At 34.3% G+C, this 5,993-nt stretch overlaps 2 non-coding genes across 2 annotated transcripts; both read left to right on the top strand.

The window, feature by feature from the left end:
* Positions 1-3,933: 3,933 nt before the first annotated feature.
* Positions 3,934-4,007, top strand: TRNAS-ACU (transfer RNA serine (anticodon ACU)). The gene has a single exon. It is a non-coding gene; the product is annotated as a tRNA-Ser (tRNA).
* Positions 4,008-5,096: 1,089 nt separating this feature from the next.
* TRNAS-ACU (transfer RNA serine (anticodon ACU)) lies at positions 5,097-5,170 on the top strand. Its single transcript has one exon. It is a non-coding gene; the product is annotated as a tRNA-Ser (tRNA).
* Positions 5,171-5,993: the final 823 nt, after the last annotated feature.

The following is a 5,993-nucleotide window of genomic DNA, read 5'->3' on the forward strand; positions in this document are numbered from 1 at the left end:
TTTAATAATAGGGTAAAGAAAATTAAGTGGATTTTTTAAAGAAAACTATACTGTCAATATACTATTAAAACAAATTAAAATGGTAAAAGTTATTGTACTTTAAGTAAAAATAAAAGAGCAAAAATATCAATCCCAGTTTTGATTACTTAAATTAACAAAAAAAAAATGCATATAGCAAAGGATAGTTTCAATCTGCCTACCTCTGGGTTATGGGCCCAGTATGCTTCCATTGCAGTACTCTGCTGCACATGTAAGTGCAAGAGATCCTGAAGCACTCACTCATCATGGGAAAGTACCAATGTGTTTCTTCTTTGGTTGATGGAAGAAACATCTTACAAAAACTCTCCAGATTATTGACTTTTTAAAGTTTTTCTAGGAAACGTTTTAGATGAATGCTTATTAGCCTTTGTCAGTATGGACTTTTGCAAAGTGTCTCTGTGGCGCAATCAGTTAGTGTGTATGGCTATTAACCAAAAGGTTGGTGGTTCAATCCCAACCAGGGGTGTAATTGACCTTGTTATCAGATTTTGGTGATCTTAAAGTAGACAAGTCAAAATATCAAACCCCCTCTTATGGTGTAGGGTACCTGGCCTTCTCTGATGTAATCAGAGTTAGATTTGATTCAGTGATTTTATAAAAACAGCTAGGAAGCACAATTTAGCAGTGGGTTGCAGAGAAAAAGAAATATGCTGGCAAAAAAATCCAATTGAGTGATTAAACAGCTCTTCATTTTCTGGCTTTATTTTTATGCTAACAAATTTGTTCTCTGAAAAGTGTCCACAAAGCCAAGTCTCTGATTAACACCTTTGTAAGGATGGTTTTTCACCTATTACTAAATTAAACTTGCTTCATTGGAAAGGCAGCAAGATGCATCCTCATTTCAATGTCTACTGAAATAATACAGGTTGACACCAGGAAACATTAACGCCACTGCATCCTTGCTGCTTTCTCATGTGGAAGTCTGTTTAATGTGAAAACAAGGTGATATCTAATTAGCACACAGGTAAGGAATTAAGAAAATCTTTATTTAAGGGTGAAAATGTTTCTCACAAAATCGTTGCCCCAATGCATCATTGAAATTCAAGCTGGAAAGATGATTTTAATATATCACTTGTACATTTTGTATTGCTCTTCTGGTGACAATGTAGTTTGTTTTTGTCAATTACCATTTTAATAATAGGGTAAAGAAAATTAAGTGGATTTTTAAAAGAAAACAATTCTTTCAATATACTATTAAAACAAATTAAAATGGTAAAAGTTATTGTACTTTAATGAAAAATAAAAGAGCAAAAATATCAATCCCAGTTTTGGATTACTTTAATTAACAAAAAAAATGCATATAGCAGAGGATAGTTTTAATCTGCCTACCTCTGGGTTATGGGCCCAGCATGCTTCCATTGCAGTACTCTGCTGCACATGTAAGTGCAAGAGATCCTGAAGCACTCACTCATCATGGGAAAGTACCAATGTGTTTCTTCGTTGGTGGATGGAAGAAACATCTTACAAAAACTCTCCAGATTATTGACTTTTTAAAGTTTTTCTAGGAAATGTTTTAGATGAATGCTTATTAGCCTTTGTCAGTATGTACTTTTGCAAAGTGTCTCTGTGGTGCAATCAGTTAGTGTGTACGGCTATAAAACAGAAGGTTGGTGGTTCAATTCCACCCAGGGACGTAATTGACCTTGTGATCAGATTTTGGTGATCTTTAAGTAGACAAGTCAAAATTTCAAATCCCCTCTTATGGTGTAGGGTACCTGGCCTTCTCTGATGTAATCAGAGTTAGATTTGATTCAGTGATTTTATAAAAACAGCTAGGAAGCACAATTTAGCAGTGGGTTGCAGAGAAAAAGAAATATGCTGGCAAAAAAATCCAATTGAGTGATTAAACAGCTCTTCATTTTCTGGCTTTATTTTTATGCTAACAAATTTGTTCTCTGAAAAGTGTCCACAAAGCCAAGTCTCTGATGAACACCTTTGTAAGGATGGTTTTTCACCTATTACTAAATTAAACTTGCTTCATTGGAAAGGCAGCAAGATGCATCCTCATTTCAATGTCTACTGAAATAATACAGGTTGACACCAGGAAACATTAACGCCAATGCATCCTTGCTGCTTTCTCATGTGGAAGTCTGTTTAATGTGAAAACAAGGTGATATCAAATTAGCACACAGGTAAGGAATTAAGAAAATCTTTATTTAAGGGTGAAGATGTTTCTCACAAAATCGTTGCCCCAATGCATCATTGAAATTCAAGCTGGAAAGATGATTTTAATATATCACTTGTACATTTTGTATTGCTCTTCTGGTGACAATGTAGTTTGTTTTTGTCAATTACCATTTTAATAATAGGGTAAAGAAAATTAAGTGGATTTTTGAAAGAAAACAATACTGTCAATATACTATTAAAACAAATTAAAATGGTAAAAGTTATTGTACTTTAAGTAAACATAAAATAGCTAACATATCAATCCCAGTTTTGGATTACTTTAATTAACAAAAAAAATGCATATAGCAGAGGATAGTTTCAATCTGCCTACCTCAGGGTAATGGGCCCAGCATGCTTCCATTGCAGTACTCTGCTGCACATGTAAGTGCAAGAGATCCTGAAGCACTCATCTCATCATGGGAAAGTACCAATGTGTTTCTTCGTTGGTTGAGTTAAGAAAATTCTTACAAAAACTCTCCAGATTATTGACTTTTTAAAGTTTTTCTAGGAAACGTTCTAGATGTATGCTTATTAGCCTTTGTCAGTATATACTTTTTGCAAAGTGTCTCTGTGGCGCAATCGGGTAGTGTGTCTGGCTACTAACCAAAAGGTTGGTGGTTCAATCCCACCCAGGGAAGTAATTGAACTTGTTATCAGATTTTGGTGATCTTTAAGTAGACAAGTCAAAATTTCAAACCCCCTCTTATGGTGTAGGGTACCTGGCCTTCTCTGATGGAGTTAGATTTGATTCAGTGATTTTATAAAAACAGCTAGGAAGCACAATTTAGCAGTGGGTTGCAGAGAAAAAGAAATTTGCTGGCAAAAAAAATCCAATTGAGTGATTAAACAGCTCTTCATTTTCTGGCTTTATTTTTATGCTAACAAATTTGTTCTCTGAAAAGTGTCCACAAAGCCAAGTCTCTGATTAACACCTTTGTAGGGATGGTTTTTCACCTATTACTAAATTAAACTTGCTTCATTGGAAAGGCAGTAAGATGCATCCTCATTTCAATGTCTACTGAAATAATACAGGTTGACACCAGGAAACATTAACGCCACTGCATCCTTGCTGCTTTCTCATGTAGAAGTCTGTTTAATGTGAAAACAAGGTGATATCTAATTAGCACACAGGTAAGGAATTAAGAAAATCTTTATTTAAGGGTGAAGATGTTTCTCACAAAATCGTTGCCCCAATGCATCATTGAAATTCAAGCTGGAAAGATGATTTTAATATATCACTTGTACATTTTGTATTGCTCTTCTGGTGACAATGTAGTTTGTTTTTGTCAATTACCCTTTTAATAATAGGGTAAAGAAAATTAAGTGGATTTTTTAAGGAAAACTATACTGTCAATATACTATTAAAACAAATTAAAATGGTAAAAGTTATTGTACTTTAAGTAAAAATAAAAGAGCAAAAATATCAATCCCAGTTTTGATTACTTAAATTAACAAAAAAAAATGCATATAGCAAAGGATAGTTTCAATCTGCCTACCTCTGGGTTATGGGCCCAGCATGCTTCCATTGCAGTACTCTGCTGCACATGTAAGTGCAAGAAATCCTGAAGCACTCACTCATCATGGGAAAGTACCCATGTGTTTCTTCGTTGGTTGATGGAAGAAACATCTTACAAAAACTCTCCAGATTATTGACTTTTTAAAGTTTTTCTAGGAAACGTTCTAGATGTATGCTTATTAGCCTTTGTCAGTACGTACTTTTTACAAAGTGTCTCTGTGGCGCAATCGGTTAGTGTGTCTGGCTACTAACCAAAAGGTTGGTGGTTCAATCCCACCCAGGGACGTAATTGACCTTGTTATCAGATTTTGGTGATCTTTAAGTAGACAAGTCAAAATTTCAAACCCCCTGTTATGGTGTAGGGTACCTGGCCTTCTCTGATGTAGTTAGATTTGATTCAGTGATTTTATAAAAACAGCTAGGAAGCACAATTTAGCAGTGGGTTGCAGAGAAAAAGAAATATGCTGGGAAAAAAATCCAATTGAGTGATTAAACAGCTCTTCATTTTCTGGCTTTATTTTTATGCTAACAAATTTGTTCTCTGAAAAGTGTCCACAAAGCCAAGTCTCTGATTAACACCTTTGTAGGGATGGTTTTTCACCTATTACTAAATTAAACTTGCTTCATTGGAAAGGCAGCAAGATGCATCCTCATTTCAATTTCTACTGAAATAATACAGGTTGACACCAGGAAACATTAACGCCACTGCATCCTTGCTGCTTTCTCATGTGGAAGTCTGTTTAATGTGAAAACAAGGTGATATCTAATTAGCACACAGGTAAGGAATTAAGAAAATCTTTATTTAAGGGTGAAGATGTTTCTCACAAAATCGTTGCCCCAATGCATCATTGAAATTCAAGCTGGAAAGATGATTTTAATATATCACTTGTACATTTTGTATTGCTCTTCTGGTGACAATGTAGTTTGTTTTTGTCAATTACCATTTTAATAATAGGGTAAAGAAAATTAAGTGGATTTTTGAAAGAAAACAATACTGTCAATATACTATTAAAACAAATTAAAATGGTAAAAGTTATTGTACTTTAAGTAAACATAAAATAGCTAACATATCAATACCAGTTTTGGATTACTTTAATTAACAAAAAAAATGCATATAGCAGAGGATAGTTTCAATCTGCCTACCTCTGGGTAATGGGCCCAGCATGCTTCCATTGCAGTACTCTGCTGCACATGTAAGTGCAAGAGATCCTGAAGCACTCACTCATCATGGGAAAGTACCAATTTGTTTCTTCGTTGGTTGATTTAAGAAAATTCTTACAAAAACTCTCCAGATTATTGACTTTTTAAAGTTTTTCTAGGAAACGTTCTAGATGAATGCTTATTAGCCTTTGTCAGTATGTACTTTTTGCAAAGTGTCTCTGTGGCGCAATCGGTTAGTGTGTCTGGCTACTAACCAAAAGGTTGGTGGTTCAATCCCACCCAGGGACATAATTGACCTTGTGATCAGGTTTTGGTGATATTTAAGTAGACAAGTCAAAATTTCCAACCCCCTCTTATGGTGTAGGGTACCTGGCCTTCTCTGATGTAATCAGAGTTAGATTTGATTCAGTGATTTTATAAAAAACAGCTAGGAAGCACAATTTAGCAATGGGTTGCAGAGAAAAAAAATATGCTGGCAGAAAAATCCAATTGAGTGATTAAACAGCTCTTCATTTTCTGCCTTTATTTTTATGCTAACAAATTTGTTCTCTAAAAAGTATCCACATAGCCAAGTCTCTGATTAACACCTTTGTAGGGATGGTTTTTCACCTATAACTAAATTAAACTTGCTTCATTGGAAAGGCAGCAAGATGCATCCTCATTTCAATGTCTACTGAAATAATACAGGTTGACACCAGGAAACATTAACGCCACTGCATCCTTGCTGCTTTCTCATGTAGAAGTCTGTTTAATGTGAAAACAAGGTGATATCTAATTAGCACACAGGTAAGGAATTAAGAAAATCTTTATTTAAGGGTGAAGATGTTTCTCACAAAATCGTTGCCCCAATGCATCATTGAAATTCAAGCTGGAAAGATGATTTTAATATATCACTTGTACATTTTGTATTGCTCTTCTGGTGACAATGTAGTTTGTTTTTGTCAATTACCCTTTTAATAATAGGGTAAAGAAAATTAAGTGGATTTTTTAAAGAAAACTATACTGTCAATATACTATTAAAACAAATTAAAATGGTAAAAGTTATTGTACTTTAAGTAAAAATAAAAGAGCAAAAATATCAATCCCAGTTTTGATTACTTAAATTAACAAA

Source organism: Pseudophryne corroboree, chromosome 8, assembly GCF_028390025.1.
Source record: "Pseudophryne corroboree isolate aPseCor3 chromosome 8, aPseCor3.hap2, whole genome shotgun sequence".
In the NCBI taxonomy this organism is placed as follows: Eukaryota; Metazoa; Chordata; class Amphibia; order Anura; family Myobatrachidae; genus Pseudophryne; species Pseudophryne corroboree.